General features: G+C 41.9%; 1 long non-coding RNA gene across 2 annotated transcripts; it reads right to left on the bottom strand.

The window, feature by feature from the left end:
* Window positions 1-1,303: 1,303 nt before the first annotated feature.
* On the bottom strand, window positions 1,304-10,517 carry LOC145877178 (uncharacterized). 2 transcript variants are annotated; one of them, XR_014391600.1, is made up of 4 exons: window positions 10,050-10,517; window positions 1,869-1,987; window positions 1,558-1,699; window positions 1,304-1,421 (listed from the first exon to the last, which is right to left on the bottom strand). It is a non-coding gene; the product is annotated as an uncharacterized LOC145877178 (long non-coding RNA). The 2 variants fall into 2 exon arrangements; XR_014391599.1 differs by having other exon boundaries at window positions 1,558-1,987.
* Window positions 10,518-18,778: the final 8,261 nt, after the last annotated feature.

Below are 18,778 nucleotides of genomic sequence, written 5' to 3'. Positions count from 1 at the left end.
GTAATCTGATTCATTATGATCTAGGATCAGGTCCCCCCTCTCCATGTAATCTGATTCATTACGATCTAGGATCAGGTCCCCCCTCTCCATGCAATCTGATTCATTATGATATAGGATCTTTTTATTTTTATTATTTCACCTTTATTTAACCAGGTAGGCTAGTTGAGAACAAGTCCTTTATTTAACTAGGTAGGCCAGTTGAGAACAAGTTCTCATTTACAACTGCGACCTGGCCAAGAATAAAGCAAAGCAGTGCGACAGAAACAACAACACAGAGTTACATGGAATAAACAAGCGTACAGTCAACACAAAAGAAAAAAGAAAGTCTATATACAGTGTGTGGAAATGGAGTGAGGAGGTAAGGCAATAAATAGGCCGTAGTAGCAAAGTAATGACAATTTAGCAGATTAACACTGGAGTGATAGATGAGCAGATGATGATGTGTAAGTAGTGATACTGGTGTGCAGAAGAGCAGAAAAGTAAATAAAAACAATATGGGGATGAGGTAGGTAGATTGGATGGGCTATTTACAGATGGGCTGTGTACAGCTGCAGCGATCGGTTAGCTGCTCAGATAGCTGATGTTTAAAGTTAGTGAGGGAGCAATAAGTCTCCGGCTTCAGCGATTTTTGCAATTCGTTCCAGTCACTGGCAGCAGAAAACTGGAAGGAAAGGCGGCCAATGGAGGTGTTGGCTTTGGGGATGACCAGTGAGATGTACCTGCTGGAGCGCGTGCTACGGTTGGGTGTTGTTATCGTGACCAGTGAGCTGAGATAAGGCGGAGCTTTACCTAGCATAGACTTGTAGATGACCTGGAGCCAGTGGGTCTGGCGACGAATATTTAGCGAGGGCCAGCCGACTAAAACGACCTGGGTTGCAATCATGAAAAAAAACTACCCGGCCTTCATGGTTTGACATTGAGAACATTGGGAGAGATGAGAGCTGACGTTTTAGTAAATGTGCAGATTACGTATCTCAGTCACAGACAAGAAGCTCAATTAAGACATTATCTTCACCACTGGAACTGGGGACAACAGGACCACAGGTCAAATAATACAGCTCAACACTTCCACACTACCACAGTGAGTAGAATCAGGCTTCTGAACACAGAAAACTTGCAGAATTATTAATGATGAATTGTATTAGACGTTATTAGACATTTCTGTTGTTGAGGAGGATGGGAGACCCACAGAGACGTCAAAATGTGTTTCTAAAATTGTCAAAGAGTAATTATTTTAACCTAAAGCATTTAATAAAGACACTTATAGTACAATATTATGGGGAATAGGAATGAGAGGGCTACTTACACCATTTTGGGAAGGGATCACAGCAGTGATTGAATGAGGGTATGAGGCATGAGTTGAGGTGTTCAGAGGCTTGACCAGTGCAGGACAGGATTGGGAAGACAATAACACAAAAACACTACACAGTGAGACAAAAGAGCTAAGAATGATTTAGTCCAAGCAAGGAGTAAAATCATAGACGTGTAATAATGTGATTGTGTTTGTGATTGACTCTACATAAAGTAATGAGAGAAAATTGACAGGGGTTCCCTCACAGTGCTTGGAGAGGAAACATTCAATGTGCCAGTGGATGAGTGGGCCACATGAGACGTGGCTTCCAGTTCATGTGAGGAGGTAGTTGACAATGGTAGTGGAGTGGTCATCGCTTGTTAAATCATGGAACAGGAGAGGACTCAGCTGGAAATACAAACAGCAGATACGTTCCCTTGAAGCTGAGCCATCGTAGGTTTGAACAACAAGTTTGTCCATGAAGATAAACACGGAATTCAAATCTCGCCCACTTGGCAAATCAAGGTAGCCCAAGAAACTTTTTCTGAATAAAGCCCTGATCATCCACATACAGTACCTGACGATAACTGAGAACGGCAAGCAGACTGGTGGCAACCATAGGTCCCAGAGTGGGGGGGGGCAATAATTTTGCCCTGGGGCCCAGAGCCCAGGCGCCGTGACTTCAGAAATCCACTCCTTCAACATGCAGACAAAGAAGTTCTAAAAGCTACCAGTAAATTTCGTCCAAACAAGTCAAATAATGTGTCTATATCATCCTCAGGTTGTCTAAAATGTAAATAAACTATAATATTTCATACGGAAAGTACTGTGTTCAATAGGAATGACAAATACGCAAGTGTGCACCCTCTCCATCGCGCACAAAAACACTGATGTGACCCAAGCAGTCAGCTCACTGAAAGTGTAAATATTTATTTATTTTTAAAAATAGAAGCCTCAAAACCATGAATAAATACTGTTGACATCTAGTGGAAGCTATTATGAATTGCAATCTGGGTGACGGACATAGGAGTTTTCAATAGCTTTACAAACTATGAGCCTGTGATTTTATTTATTTATTTTCTGGTCGGATTTTCTTCGGGTTTTCGCCTGCCATATCTGTTCTGTTATACTCACAGACATTATTTGAACAATTTTGGAAACGTCAGAGTGTTTTCTTTCCAAATCTACCAATTCTATGCATAGCTTCTGGGCCTGAGTAACAGGCATTTTACTTTGGGCTCGCCAGAATCTCTGAACTTCCGAAAACTGCCCCCTAGCCCTAAGACGTTTTAACGGTCCTCACACTGTTCATGCTCTCATTTCATAGACGCGTACTGCTCACCTGTTCATCTCGTAATGAATAATGTGGAAATTGAGCAAGTTGAGGTGACTAAACTGCTTGGAGTAACCCTGGATTGTAAACTGCCATGGTCAAAACATATTGATACGACAGTAGCTAAGATGGGGAGAAGTCTGTCCATAATAAAGCCCTGCTCTACCTTCTTAACCTGTTATGGCTAGGGGGCAGTATTTTCACGGCTGGATAAAAAACATATCTGATTTAATCTGGTTACTACTCCTGCCCATTAACTAGAATATGCATATAATTATTGTCTTTGGATAGAAAACACTCCAAAGTTTCTAAAACTGTTTGAATGGTGTCTGTGAGTATAACAGAACTCAAATGGCAGGTCAAAACCTGAGAGATTCCTTTACAGGAAGTGGCCTGTCTGACCATTTCTTGAACTTCTTTTCCATCTCTATCTTTTACTAAGGATCTCTGCTCTAACGTGACACTTCCTACGTCGTCCATAGGCGCTCAGAGCCCGGGAAAAAACAGAATGTCGTCATCCCAGCCCCAGGCTGAAACACATTATCGCCTTTCTCAAGTGGCCGATCAAGGGACTGTGGGTTTAGGCGCGTGACCTGGCCGCCCCCGTCTTTGTGATTTTTCCTCTGTTTGCCGAAAAGGAGATTCCCGGTCGGAATATTATCGCTTTTTTACGAGATAAATTGCATAAAAATTGATTTTAAACAGCGGTTGACATGCTTCGAAGTACGGTAATGGAATATTTAGACATTTTTTGTCACGAATTGCGCCATGCGCGCAACCCTGATTTACCATTTCGGATAGTGTCTGGGACGCACGAACAAAACGCCGCTATTCGGATATAACGATGGATTATTTTGGACCAAACCAACATTTGTTATTGAAGTAGCAGTCCTGGGAGTGCATTCTGACGAAGACAACAAAAGGTAATCAAAGTTTTATGATAGTAAATCTGATTTTGGTGAAGGCTAAACTTGCCGGGTGTCTAAATAGCTAGCCCGTGATGGCTGGGCTATGTACTTAGAATATTGCAAAAAGTGCTTTCACCAAAAAGCTATTTTAAAATCGGACATATCGAGTGCATAGAGGAGTTCTGTATCTATAATTCTTAAAATAATTGTTATGATTTTTGTGAACGTTTATCGTGAGTAATTTAGTAAAATGTTAGCAAATTCCTCCGGAAGTTTGTATGCTAGTTCTGAACGTCACATGCTAATGTAAAAAGCTGTTTTTTGATATAAATATGAACTTGATTGAACAAAACATGCATGTATTGTATAACATAATGTCCTAGGTGTGTCATCTGATGAAGATCATCAAAGGTTAGTGCTGCATTTAGCTGTCTTCTGGGTTTTTGTGACATTATATGCTATCTTGAAAAATGGGTGTCTGATTATTTCTGGCTTGGTACTCTGCTGACATAATCTAATGTTTTGCTTTCGCTGTAAAGCCTTTTTGAAATCGGACAGTGTGGTTAGATAAAGGAGAGTCTTATCTTTAAAATGCTGTGAAATAGTCATATGTTTGAAAAATTGAAGTTTTTGTATTTTTGAGGAATTTGTAATTCGCGCCACGCCTATCATTGGATATTGGAGCAGGTGTTCCGCTAGCGGAACGTCTAGATGTAAGAGGTTAACCTAAGTCTACCGTTATTACGCTTATTCTGGCTAAATATAATAATAATATTATGGCAATTTCACAACCTTGTTGTGTTAAATTCCTTACACTGCTTCCAACCACAGATAAACGTAGCTTTATAATGTATAAAAATACCACTACTGGTCAAAAGATATTCAAATAACATAATCAGATCAAATTCACTAATCTGAACTACTCCACAAAGAAAAATTATTGTACCCTTATCGTCATTCTGTCTTCTCATTGGTTCAAATTACCAATGTGTCTAAGAACTTTAAACTCCATCATCATTATCAATTATACAAATTTCCTTAAAACCAATATTACAAATGACCTTAAATTCATCATCCAAATGGCCCTCCCATGAGGCTGATCAGACCACAAAGGGGTGCCATGAAAGAGGTCAAAAGTCATACCACCCTTTCAAAATGGTGTTTCTTATTATATTAGACAAATTAAAGAAAAACCATCAGACATTTTATACATGTTGGATCCCAGGTTCCCAGACATTCCCTTATCACATATTTAATTAAAACTCAGAAAATAAAACTTCAACGATTCCATGTGTGTGTATAACCAAAAAGTTCACTACAAACAAAACCTAATAATGATGATAATTTCACTGTACTTCAAATCTATGAACCTCCCCTTCTTAACCTCTATGGGCTAGGTGGGACGCTAGCGTGCCACCCGTGGTGCACTCCATCAACAGCAGGTGCATTTCAAGAGCGGCACATTTGAATCCAAATAAATGTCAAAATTCAAATTTTTCAAACATACAACTATTTTACACCCTTTGAAAGATAAACATCTCCTTAATCTAACCACGTTTTACGATTTCAAAAAGGTTTTACGGCGAAAGCATAAATTTAGAGTATGTTAGGACAGTACATTTACAATAGTTGTGTGTAATGTTTTGTCAATTCAAAGACAGGGTCACCAAAACCATAAAACCAGCTAAAATGATGCACTAACCTTTTACAATCTCCATCAGATGACACTCCTAGGACATTATGTTAGACAATGCATGCATTTTTAGTTCTATCAAGTTCATATTTATATCCAAAAACAGCGTTTTACTATGGCATTGATGTTGAGGAAATCGTTTCCCTCCAATAACCGGCAGTCAAGTCAGCGTCACAAATTAAATAATTAAAATTAGAAAACATTGGTAAAATATTATATTGTCATTTAAAGAATTATAGATTTACATCTCTTGAACGCAATCAACTTGCCAGATTTAAAAATAACCTTACTGGGAAATCACACTTTGCAATAATCTGAGCACTGCGCCCAGAAAAATACGCGTTGCGATACAGACTAGACGTCATGTTGGGGAGATCTAAAATCAAAAATACTATGTAAATAATCCATTACCTTTGATTCTCTTCATCAGATGTCACTTCCAGGTATCACAGGTCCATAACGAATGTAGTTTTGTTCAAAAAAGCTCATCATTTATGTCCAAAAATCTCCGTCTTGTTAGCACATGATCTAAGCCAGCCGGACTTCTCGTCATGAACGAGGGGAAAAAATATATTTACGTTCGTTCAAACATGTCAAACGTTGTATAGCATAAATCATTAGGGCCTTTTTTAACCAGAACATGAATAATATTCAAGGTGGACGAATGCATACTCTTTTATAACGTATTGGAACGAGGGTACCCAACATGAACTCGCGCGCCAGGTGTCTAATGGGACATCATCGTTCCATGGCTCTTGTTCGGTCAGATCTCCCTCCAGAAGACTCAAAACACTTTGTAAAGGCTGGTGACATCTAGTGGAAGCAATAGGAAGTGCCAAAATATTCCTCAGCCCCTGTGTTTTTCAATGGGATAGGTTTAAAGGTAATACAACACATCAGGTATCCACTTCCTGTCAGAAAATGTCTCAGGGTTTTGCCTGCCAAATGAGTTCTGTTATACTCACAGACACCATTCAAACAGTTTTAGAAAATTTAGGGTGTTTTCTATCCATATGTAATAAGTATATGCATATTCTAGTTACTGGGTAGGAGTGGTAACCAGATTAAATCGGGTATGTTTTTTATCCAGCCGTGTCAATACTGCCCCCTATCCTAAACAGGTTAACTAAACAATCTAAAAAATATATAACCTCTACTCCAACAACGTTCTGCCTTTCCTCTATCGTAAGAGTAAAACCAACTTCTCAACTTTCTCTTCTCTTTCGACTTCACAATTATGAAATGTCCAAGACTTAAAAGTAACATGTAAATTGCCAAACCAACTTTTCAACTTTCTTAGTAACTTCCTTTTTCTTTTCACCCTCTGCTCTCTTCCTCGTTGTTTCTGTCTCTTTTTCCCCTTCTCAGAATTTAGGAATAATTACTATTGTGACTTTTGATAAGTTATTAGGTCTCACACATACACAAGTTACTTTTAACTGGTCAGTAAACCTATCTCAAACGGACATAATTTTTTCGCTGCTGATATCCTTCTTCAACTTTCTCTCTCTCTTTCTCTAGACTTGCCTTCTCACCTTCTTCTCCAGGCTTCAGACAGCCACACCCTGGCTATGTCTAACCCTCGACCTGCTGTTTCCCTGTCTTGTCCCCACATACCTTATGTATCTTTCTTATCATTAGTCCCGACTTTTCTATGTCCAAACTTCCATCAAATTCATACTTCCTTCTCCACATTAAACTGAAATAAATATTTATTTTATAACATTTAACTCCATATACTGCTCATCTCCAGTTAATTCCTGCACCTCCTTTGAGGGTTTGCCACCCATGGTTATTCAATAACTATTTATTATTAGGCTGCACAATCTATGCGTGTGTTTCTATAATCTGTTATTATCTTTAATCTATGTATATATACTTTTACTCTGTTTCCATTTAAACCTTCTATGTGTATCACAATCTATGTGTTTATCACTCCTCTCTGTGTGGGTGCTCACACTCTATGCACACGATCTCTGTGTATGTGCTTTTCACAATCTATGTGTGTGTGCTTCCTCCTTCCATAGAATAGTCAGACCAATTTTTGCGCCCTGTTAGATCTCGACTACCCTCCCCGCTAATATACTCTAGATCAGTTATCCTTTAGATCTAAGCGCATTAGCTTGCCTAATGTATATCGACCAGTTTAACCTTTAGGTCTCAACATTAGATAGTTTACATTGGTAGTGGCCACAGATACCTAGGGTCATCACGGACCCCCCCACACCTTGCCTAGGATGGCTCTACACCCAATTCCTCTCTTCCAATTGCATAGAATACTACCTATATCAGGGTTCTCCACACAATATTCTAAAGACAGGTCACCAGGTTAGTATGCCCCAACGGATATTTTGGCGTTTAACACCTAGACTACACTAACTCCCTTATCCACTACATGCAATCATACAGGTATTATTCCCCCAAATCCGCGTAAATAAAGATTTACTGACCTTTGTCTTGTAGGCTGGGAAAGGCAATGTAGGTTGGATTCCGTCACCGTCCCTGTCGACCTTAGATATTTACCGGCCTGATATGGAACCCCAATTTCAGGGGACAGGACAATTTACGAGTCAATCACCCGCCCGTACACGGTTTTCGGCGTGTTACCTTAGGAAGACAGGGACAGATGTTGGAATCCGGCTCGAAGGACCAAATTGTCATGGGAATTCTGTTCCCAATGTTCATAAACCGAACTTCAATTAAACTACTCAGTCTGCCCCCCAGAGGGTGTAAGATTCTGGTTGGATGAAGCAGACGGAGAGCCAGCCTACAATTGGTCAGAATGTTTATTTATGAGAGCTCTGAATATCATACAATGTACACAGCCTTTTATACCTGACATTTGGTCATACCATATGTCATACCCCTTACAAATGCCCCTCCTCTTCTTTAACCTGTTGGGTCTAGGGGGCAGCATTTGCACGTCTGGATAAAAAAAATGTACCCGATTTAATCTGGTTACTAATCCTACCCAGTAACTAGAATATGCATATACTTATTATATATGGATAGAAAACACTCTAAAGTTTCCAAAACTGTTTGAATGGTGTCTGTGAGTATAACAGAACTCATTTGGCAGGCAAAACCCTGAGACATTTTCTGACAGGAAGTGGATACCTGATGTGTTGTATTGACTTTAAAGCTATCCCATTGAAAAACACAGGGGTTTAGGAATATTTTGGCACTTCCTATTGCTTCCACTAGATGTCACCAGCCTTTACAAAGTGTTTTGAGTCTTCTGGAGGGAGATCTGACCGAACAAGAGCCATGGAACGGTGATGTCCCATTAGACACCTGGCGCGCTACTTCATGTTGGGTACCCTCGTTCCAATACGTTATAAAAGGCTATGCATTCGTCCACCTTGAATATTATTCATGTTCTGGTTAAAAAAGGCCCTAATGATTTATGCTATACAACGTTTGACATGTTTGAACGAACGGAAATATATTTTTTCCCCTCGTTCATGACGAGAAGTCCGGCTGGCTTACATCATGTGCTAACGAGACGGAGATTTTTGGACATAAATGATGAGCTTTTTTGAACAAAACTACATTCGTTATGGACCTGTGATACCTGGAAGTGACATCTGATGAAGAGAATCAAAGGTAATGGATTATTTACATAGTATTTTCGATTTTAGATCTCCCCAACATGACGTCTAGTCTGTATCGCAACGCGTATTTTTCTGGGCACAGTGCTCAGATTATTGCAAAGTGTGATTTCCCAGTAAGGTTATTTTTAAATCTGGCAAGTTGATTGCGTTCAAAAGATGTAAATCTATAATTCTTTAAATGACAATATAATATTTTACCAATGTTTTCTAATTTTAATTATTTAATTTGTGACGCTGACTTGACTGCCGGTTATTGGAGGGAAACGATTTCCTCAACATCAATGCCATAGTAAAACGCTGTTTTTGTATATAAATATGAACTTGATAGAACTAAAAATGCATGCATTGTCTAACATAATGTCCTAGGAGTGTCATCTGATGGAGATTGTAAAAGGTTAGTGTATCATTTTAGCTGGTTTTATGGTTTTGGTGACCCTGTCTTTGACTTGACAAAACATTACACACAACTCTTGTAAATGTACTGTCCTAACATACTCTAAATTTATGCTTTCGCCGTAAAACCTTTTTGAAATCGTAAAACGTGGTTAGATTAAGGAGATGTTTATCTTTCAAATGGTGTAACATAGTTGTATTTTTGAAAAATTTGAATTTTGACATTTATTTGGATTCAAATTTGCCGCTCTTGAAATGCACCTGCTGTTGATGGAGTGCACCACAGGTGGCACGCTAGCGTCCCACCTAGCCCCAAGAGGTTAACACTGTCAATGCTTATTTACAAGTCTTCTCCATCTCATACATTGCTTATCATATCCTGCCCCATGTTACATAATCTACTGCAAGCCTAAAGGTTTCTCCCCTCCCTGGGTGGGGAGACCTTCTTCCTGTTATCAGTTTCACAGTGGTCACAAGTTGTCTGCTGTCTGGTTGCTTACATTGCTAAATCATTAAGCTTCAACTTTTCCGACACACACACATTAGTACATTCATCTTATAATCACTCGGTTATACCTTTTCAGGGTGAAATCCTTTAGTCAAACCTTTAATCATATTATTTCCACTACAATCCACCCTATTGGCTAAATATTTCACATACACTATAACACATCTAATTTTATTGGATTCAGAAATGTCACACAAAATCAAACTAAATAAAAAAAAACAAATACATGTATTTCATTACATACTTATCAATGACTGTTCTAAGCCTATGTCCAGTCATAACTCTTCGGATTAGGATTTTTGCTATGACCTTCATTTAGAGAAACAGTCTTCCTAAACATTAAAGATGGTCTCGTCTAACATGGGCTCCTCGTAATTGAATGAATCCTCCACCAGGCTCGGCGTTAGGTATTTGTCATCCCACTGGTCTGAACTTGGAATCGGTCCGTATCTCACCATCTGCTCCGTCATCGATCTCTCCAGAGCCCTGGAAATGAGACCTCTCGCACAAGGGACCAAACAACAACCACATAATATCAACACAGTCATACAGGTGAAAGCAGCCCACAACACAGTGATTACAACCTTTTTCCATTTTCCGAACGTACTATCAAACCATCCCGTGAGTGCCGTGTCCACCCCGGAATATTCTGCTAACTCCTGAGCTAAATTGTTTAGACCGGCCAGGGCCTTGGTCACTGATCCATCTGGAGCTGTGTTCTCAGGAATGAAAGTACAGCATTCAGATCCGAACATCACACACACACCACCCTTTTCAGCCAGAAGCATATCCGAAGCTATTCTATTCTGCAATACCATCAAAGTGGTCACAGCTGTCTGTTCTGCTAACCCTTTAATTGCCTTTCTGGTATAGTTGATGAAACGCTGTTGGTTATAATAAATGTAATTTATCCAATCCACATTTTTATTGAGAGTCGACCACCAAAAAAGACTTGATACCAATCCAGCCCATATCTGATTCCTAGCTTTAAACTCATCAGGCACCCCCCTTGGAACCCCAATCCTATCAATGTAAATTATATCATCAAAGGACCCTGACGGAGCACTCCTCCCCTCTCTTTCACCTGGCACTAGGTCTTTGTGTTGTATAAGGGTGAAGGGCATGCCTAACTGTACCAATGCACAAATACCAGTCCAATTTGCAGGCAGGTTTGGCCACAGCTTCATACCTCCACACAACCACCAGACATTCGCTCTCTGCCTTTTTATCTTACTAAAGTCCTCGGAACTCAACCACCCAGTCAGGTCCCTCATTGTCTCGTCAGTTGTAACATTCTCTGTCCTATTGCATGTTCTTACTTCCCCTACGTTCCATCCGTGTGTGTTGTGTCGAGCCACACAATAATAGTCTCCTCCTGCGACTGTGAAAGGGGGAAGTCTGGATCTAATGGGCGCATAGGATACAGATAATGCAGATCAGTGCAACTGTCTGGCTTCCTTGCCTTCATGAACAGCTTTACCATTCAGGCCATTCCCCTTGGTAAATTAATTCCATCGAGTAGAAAGGGGATGGTTGTCAACTGAAGTTTGGCTGTTGCGCAGGCATAACCTTCTTCTTTAGCTACTGATCTAGCTGTATACTGAATCCATTCCAGCCATAGGTTGGAATCCCCAAACCAAGTCTCCACCTCAATCACTTCCTTAAGATCTTTTGTCTGAACTATCCTCACCGGTCCTTGGCTCTGGATGACTACACGGGTAATGTCCGTTTTATCAGGGGTACTACTGGTATTCTGGCTGGCGGTAGAACTATCTCCTGTCCTAACCTCTACTACTCGGAATGGTACTGCAGTGTCGACTATGATCTGGTCAAGGCCAACATACCCTAACCCTAAATCCTCTTTCTTTATGCTTTTAATGGTCATTCCTATCTTCAAGCAATACTTCCCTTGCTCTGGATTACAGTCAAAAACCCTGGCCTTCATTATACTCCATCTGTTTCTATATATATATCTATATCCCAACTACCCTAATCGTGTCCACCCAGTAAGTTGGGACCGCTTCTTCCCATTTAATATACTTATCTATTATAAAAAAATGTTTTTTTTAAGTAGTTTGTTATCCAATAGGCTACAAAGTTTTTCCGAACCTGCTATACTATCCCCCTGTTGACACATGGCTCTGCCCTTGTGTCAATCTTGCCGCATTTCTAAACAATGACTTAGGTAGTATTGGTAACTTATCATGATACCAAATACCGTCCTTATATAAATTGCTCCTAACTTCTCCCATTTTGAAATCCCTTTCACTGGTGCTCTAGACTGACAATTTTAATATAGCTTTGTCTATGTTTACTTCCAATTTTAAGAACTGCTGTGTCGACGGCTGCGGTTTAAGACCTGCCTTTTTCGTTTCCGCATCTGCTTTTCTGTTGTTGCCACGATTCAGATTTTTGCCGCCTTCTGAGAGCCTATGGGAGCCGTAGGAAGTGTCACGTTATAGCAGAGATCCTCAGTCTTCAATAAACAGAGGCAAGATGAACGACACCTTGTCAGACAGGCCACTTCCTGCATGAAATCTTCTCAGGTTTTTGCCTGCCATATGAGTTCTGTTATACTCACAGACACCATTCAAACAGTTTTAGAAACTTTAGGGTGTTTTCTATCCAAAGCAGGCAAAAACCTGAGAAGATTCTGTACAGACAGTGCCCTCTCTGACCATTCCTTGGGCTTCTTGACTCTCTTTATTGAAAACTTAGGATCTTTGCTGTAACGTGACACTTCCTACGGCTCCCATAGGCTCTCAGAACTCGGGAAAAAGCTGAATGATGTCTTTGCAGCCCCTGGCTGAAAAACATTAGCGCCTTTGGTAAGTGGTCTATCAGAGGACAATGAGACTGAGGCGCGTGCACGAGGCGACCCCATGTTTTTATTTTCTCTGTCTTTGAACTAAAACACGGTTTCCCGGTCGGAATATTATCGCTTTTTTACGAGAAAAATGGCATCAAAATTGATTTTAAACAGCGGTTGACATGCTTCGAAGTACGGTAATGGAATATTTAGAAATGTTTTGTCACGAAACGCGTCGGGCGCGTCACCCTTATTTACCCTTCGGATAGTGTCTTGAACGCACGAACAAAACAGAGGATATTTGAACATAACTATGGATTATTTTGAACCAAACCAACATTTGTTATTGAAGTAGAAGTCCTGGGAGTGTATTCTGACGAAGAACAGCAAAGGTAATAACATTTTTTGTATAGTAAATCTGACTTTGGTGAGGGCTAAACTTGGTGGGTGTCTAAATAGCTAGCCCTGTGATGCTGGGCTATCTACTCAAAATATTGCAAAATGTGCTTTCACCGAAAAGCTACCAAGACATACCTAGATTCAATTACATTCATGAATTGGTTTGAAACCTTTGTTTTAAACCCTTCTCAAAATTGGTGCCTTGCCGGATTTGTAAAAAATGGTTTGTCATGAAACTCTATTTTTTAAATGTATTTAAATGTAACCTTTCTTTAACTAGGCAAGTCAGTTAACCTCTTGGGGCTAGGTGGGACGCTAGCGTGCCACCTGTGGTGCACTCCATCAACAGCAGGTGCATTTCAAGAGCGGCAAATTTGAATCCAAATAAATGTCAAAATTCAAATTTTTCAAAAATACAACTATGTTACACCATTTGAAAGATAAACATCTCCTTAATCTAACCACGTTTTACGATTTCAAAAAGGTTTTACGGCGAAAGCATAAATTTAGAGTATGTTAGGACAGTACATTTACAAGAGTTGTGTGTAATGTTTTGTCAAGTCAAAGACAGGGTCACCAAAACCATAAAACCAGCTAAAATGATACACTAACCTTTTACAATCTCCATCAGATGACACTCCTAGGACATTATGTTAGACAATGCATGCATTTTTAGTTCTATCAAGTTCATATTTATATACAAAAACAGCGTTTTACTATGGCATTGATGTTGAGGAAATCGTTTCCCTCCAATAACCGGCAGTCAAGTCAGCGTCACAAATTAAATAATTAAAATTAGAAAACATTGGTAAAATATTATATTGTCATTTAAAGAATTATAGATTTACATCTTTTGAACGCAATCAACTTGCCAGATTTAAAAATAACCTTACTGGGAAATCACACTTTGCAATAATCTGAGCACTGTGCCCAGAAAAATACGCGTTGCGATACAGACTAGACGTCATGTTGGGGAGATCTAAAATCGAAAATACTATGTAAATAATCCATTACCTTTGATTCTCTTCATCAGATGTCACTTCCAGGTATCACAGGTCCATAACGAATGTAGTTTTGTTCAAAAAAGCTCATCATTTATGTCCAAAAATCTCCGTCTCGTTAGCACATGATGTAAGCCAGCCGGACTTCTCGTCATGAACGAGGGGAAAAAATATATTTCCGTTCGTTCAAACATGTCAAACGTTGTATAGCATAAATCATTAGGGCCTTTTTTAACCAGAACATGAATAATATTCAAGGTGGACGAATGCATAGCCTTTTATAACGTATTGGAACGAGGGTACCCAACATGAAGTAGCGCGCCAGGTGTCTAATGGGACATCACCGTTCCATGGCTCTTGTTCGGTCAGATCTCCCTCCAGAAGACTCAAAACACTTTGTAAAGGCTGGTGACATCTAGTGGAAGCAATAGGAAGTGCCAAAATATTCCTAAACCCCTGTGTGTTTCAATGGGATAGGTTTAAAGTCAATACAACACATCAGGTATCCACTTCCTGTCAGAAAATGTCTCAGGGTTTTGCCTGCCAAATGAGTTCTGTTATACTCACAGACACCATTCAAACAGTTTTGGAAACTTTAGAGTGTTTTCTATCCATATATAATAAGTATATGCATATTCTAGTTACTGGGTAGGATTAGTAACCAGATTAAATCGGGTACATTTTTTTTATCCAGACGTGCAAATGCTGCCCCCTAGACCCAACAGGATAAGAACAAATTCTTATTTACTATGACTGCCTACCCCGGAAAACGCTGGGCCAATTGTGCGCCGCCCTATGGGACTCCAAATCACGGCCGGTTGTGATACAGCCTGGATTTGAACCAGGGTGTCTGTAGTGAAGCCTCAAGCACTGAGATGCAGTGTCCGCTGCGCCACTCTGGAGCCCCAACATCATGTTCTAGTGCTGTCCCCAACTAAAATAAATCTTGGTCAACCAAGAGTCATCTGTTCTTTCTACCAATCACCCCATGTGTTTTAATAAAATCAACTATATGTACTGAACTTGTCTGATGCTTTAAGCACGCTGTTTGATTAAATAATTAAAACACACAAATGACTGGAGGGAGCCAGTCGTCAACATAACCTGACTAGAGGGAGCCAGTCGTCACTATAACCTGACTAGAGGGAGGGAGGGAGCCAGTCATCACTATAACCTGACTAGAGGGAGGGAGCCAGTCATCACTATAACCTGACTAGAGGGAGGGAGCCAGTCATCACTATAACCTGACTAGAGGGAGGGCGCCAGTCATCACTATAACCTGACTAGAGGGAGGGAGCCAGTCATCACTATAACCTGACTAGAGGGAGGGAGCCAGTCATCACTATAACCTGACTAGAGGGAGGGAGCCAGTCATCACTATAACCTGACTAGAGGGAGGGAGCCAGTCATCACTATAACCTGACTGGAGGGAGCCAGTCATCACTATAACCTGACTAGAGGGAGGGAGCCAGTCATCACTATAACCTGACTAGAGGGAGGGAGCCAGTCATCAACATAACCTGACTAGAGGGAGCCAGTCATCACTATAACCTGACTAGAGGGAGGGAGCCAGTCATCACTATAACCTGACCTAGAGGGAGGGAGCCAGTCATCACTATAACCTGACTAGAGGGAGGGAGCCAGTCATCACTATAACCTGACTAGAGGGAGGGAGCCAGTCGTCAACATAACCTGACTAGAGGGAGCCAGTCATCACTATAACCTGACTAGAGGGAGCCAGTCATCACTATAACCTGACTAGAGGGAGGGAGCCAGTCATCACTATAACCTGACCTAGAGGGAGGGAGCCAGTCATCACTATAACCTGACTAGAGGGAGGGAGCCAGTCATCACTATAACCTGACTAGAGGGAGGGAGCCAGTCGTCAACATAACCTGACTAGAGGGAGCCAGTCATCACTATAACCTGACTAGAGGGAGCCAGTCATCACTATAACCTGACTAGAGGGAGGGAGCCAGTCATCACTATAACCTGACTAGAGGGAGGGAGCCAGTCATCACTATAACCTGACTAGAGGGAGGGAGCCAGTCGTCACTATAACCTGACTAGATGGAGGGAGCCAGTCGTCACTATAACCTGACTAGAGGGAGTGAGCCAGTCGTCACTATAACCTGACTAGAGGGAGGGAGCCAGTCGTCACTATAACCTGACTAGAGGGAGGGAGCCAGTCGTCACTATAACCTGACTAGAGGGAGGGAGCCAGTCGTCACTATAACCTGACTAGAGGGAGGGAGCCAGTCGTCACTATAACCTGACTAGAGGGAGGGAGCCAGTCATCACTATAACCTGACTAGAGGGAGCCAGTCATCACTATAACCTGACTAGAGGGAGCCAGTCATCAATATAACCTGACTAGAGGGAGGGAGCCAGTCATCACTATAACCTGACTAGAGGGAGCCAGTCATCACTATAACCTGACTAGAGGGAGGGAGCCAGTCATCACTATAACCTGACTAGAGGGAGGGAGGCAGTCATCACTATAACCTGACTAGAGGGAGGGAGCCAGTCATCACTATAACCTGACTAGAGGGAGCCAGTCATCACTATAACCTGACTAGAGGGAGGGAGCCAGTCATCACTATAACCTGACTAGAGGGAGGGAGCCAGTCGTCACTATAACCTGACTAGAGGGAGGGAGCCAGTCGTCACTATAACCTGACTAGAGGGAGCCAGTCATCACTATAACCTGACTAGAGGGAGGGAGCCAGTCATCACTATAACCTGACTAGAGGGAGGGAGCCAGTCATCACTATAACCTGACTAGAGGGAGGGAGCCAGTCATCACTATAACCTGACTAGAGGGAGGGAGCCAGTCATCACTATAACCTGACTAGAGGGAGGGAGCCAGTCATCAATATAACCTGACTAGAGGGAGGGAGCCAGTCATCACTATAACCTGACTAGAGGGAGGGAGCCAGTCATCACTATAACCTGACTAGAGGGAGGGAGCCAGTCATCAATATAACCTGACTAGAGGGAGGGAGCCAGTCATCAATATAACCTGACTAGAGGGAGGGAGCCAGTCATCACTATAACCTGACTAGAGGGAGCCCGTATCACTATAACCTGACTAGAGGGAGGGAGCCAGTCATCACTATAACCTGACTAGAGGGAGGGAGCCAGTCATCACTATAACCTGACTAGAGGGAGGGAGCCAGTCATCACTATAACCTGACTAGAGGGAGCCAGTCATCACTATAACCTGACTAGAGGGAGGGAGCCAGTCATCACTATAACCTGACTAGAGGGAGCCAGTCATCACTATAACCTGACTAGAGGGAGGGAGCCAGTCATCACTATAACCTGACTAGAGGGAGGGAGCCAGTCATCACTATAACCTGACTAGAGGGAGGGAGCCAGTCATCAATATAACCTGACTAGAGGGAGCCAGTCGTCACTATAACCTGACTAGAGGGAGGGAGCCAGTCGTCACTATAACCTGACTAGAGGGAGGGAGCCAGTCATCACTATAACCTGACTAGAGGGAGGGAGTCGTCACTATAACCTGACTAGAGGGAGGGAGCCAGTCATCACTATAACCTGACTAGAGGGAGGGAGCCAGTCGTCACTATAACCTGACTAGAGGGAGGGAGCCAGTCGTCACTATAACCTGACTAGAGGGAGGGAGCCAGTCATCACTATAACCTGACTAGAGGGAGGGAGCCAGTCATCACTATAACCTGACTAGAGGGAGGGCGCCAGTCATCACTATAACCTGACTAGAGGGAGGGAGCCAGTCATCACTATAACCTGACTAGAGGGAGGGAGCCAGTCATCACTATAACCTGACTAGAGGGAGGGAGCCAGTCATCACTATAACCTGACTAGAGGGAGGGAGCCAGTCATCACTATAACCTGACTAGAGGGAGCCAGTCATCACTATAACCTGACTAGAGGGAGCCAGTCATCACTATAACCTGACTAGAGGGAGGGAGCCAGTCATCACTATAACCTGACTAGAGGGAGCCAGTCATCACTATAACCTGACTAGAGGGAGGGAGCCAGTCATCACTATAACCTGACTAGAGGGAGGGAGCCAGTCATCACTATAACCTGACTAGAGGGAGCCAGTCATCACTATAACCTGACTAGAGGGAGCCAGTCATCACTATAACCTGACTAGAGGGAGGGAGCCAGTCATCACTATAACCTGACTAGAGGGAGCCAGTCATCACTATAACCTGACTAGAGGGAGGGAGCCAGTCATCACTATAACCTGACTAGAGGGAGGGATTTTTTTTTTATTGCCATTGTCAACTATGTAAAAATATCACGGTACTCCATTTTGTTTGTTTTGTTTATCTGTCGGCCACAGCCTCGAACTCAGGCCCCGTATGTAGTTAACTGACCCTCTCTGCTCATTCATCGCCACTTTACCAGTTATTATCTTAGCTGATTAACTGTTGTTGTCTTACCCGTTGTTGTCTTAGCTAGCTATCCCAATCAACACCTGTGATTGCTTTATGCCTCGCTTTATGTCTCTCTCTAATGTCAATATGCCTTGTATACTGTTGTTTAGGGTAGTTATCATTGTTTTATTTTACTGCGGAGCCCCTAGTCCCACTGAACATGCCTCAGAGAACTCTTTTGTCCCACCTCCCACACATGCGGTGACCTCATAACTGGTGCCTCCAGAGATCCAACCTCTCTTATCATCACTCAATGCCTAGGTTTACCTCCATTGTACCCGCACCCTACCATACCCCTGTCTGTACATTATGCCTTGAATCTATCCTACCACGCCCAGAAATCTGCTCCTTTTATTCTCTGTTCCCAACGCACTATTCGACCAGTTCTGATAGCCTTTA

The sequence above is a fragment of the Salmo salar genome, unplaced genomic scaffold (assembly GCF_965601325.2).
Source record: "Salmo salar unplaced genomic scaffold, fSalSal1 ptg000691l, whole genome shotgun sequence".
Taxonomy (NCBI): Eukaryota; Metazoa; Chordata; class Actinopteri; order Salmoniformes; family Salmonidae; genus Salmo; species Salmo salar.
This window is presented reverse-complemented; position numbering and strand designations above follow the sequence as displayed.